A 620-nucleotide genomic window follows, 5' to 3' on the forward strand; every position below is an offset into this window, starting at 1 on the left:
AATAAAACCCTAAATTTTTTAAACACTTATAATAATAATTTAAAGCCTTTATTATGTTTTTTTTTTTACTCTGCCAAAATTCACGTTAAATGATCACTTTCATTCATGGAGAAGACAGGGGAAAAAATTGTCTCCTGGTGGAAAACAAAGACTTAAGATTAAAATGACACAAAATTACCATTATATCCAGTAGATGGCAGCAGAGGATCACTCATTAGCTCAGTAGCCATTTCAACTCCCTAGTTTTTCTCACGTCTTGCTTTTGGATTTATTATAAAATGACTATGAAGTATAGCAAGTGCAGGAAGTCACAAAGTCTCATGTCATTTAAAAATAAATCAATAAGCCCAGACACCAACAGTCTACTATGGAAAATTATTTAAATACTTAACTAGTTAACTACAAATTAAGTTAATTATTAATTGTATAATTAAATATTGCATTAAATATTTTGGGATTTTTTAGATTTAATTTAAAAATTACATTTTTCAAACACTGCCTGAAAAAGGACACATCAAAAGGAGTGCTTTAAGTTATCTTTACCTGTAGAAGCTGCTAAAGGCAACACCGACTTGTTGCTGCTGTAGTTTTGTTACTCTGAATTTACTCTGCATCACTTA

The sequence above is a fragment of the Sinocyclocheilus rhinocerous genome, unplaced genomic scaffold (genome assembly GCF_001515625.1).
Source record: "Sinocyclocheilus rhinocerous isolate Xijiao unplaced genomic scaffold, SAMN03320098_v1.1 scaffold161, whole genome shotgun sequence".
NCBI classification, from domain to species: Eukaryota; Metazoa; Chordata; class Actinopteri; order Cypriniformes; family Cyprinidae; genus Sinocyclocheilus; species Sinocyclocheilus rhinocerous.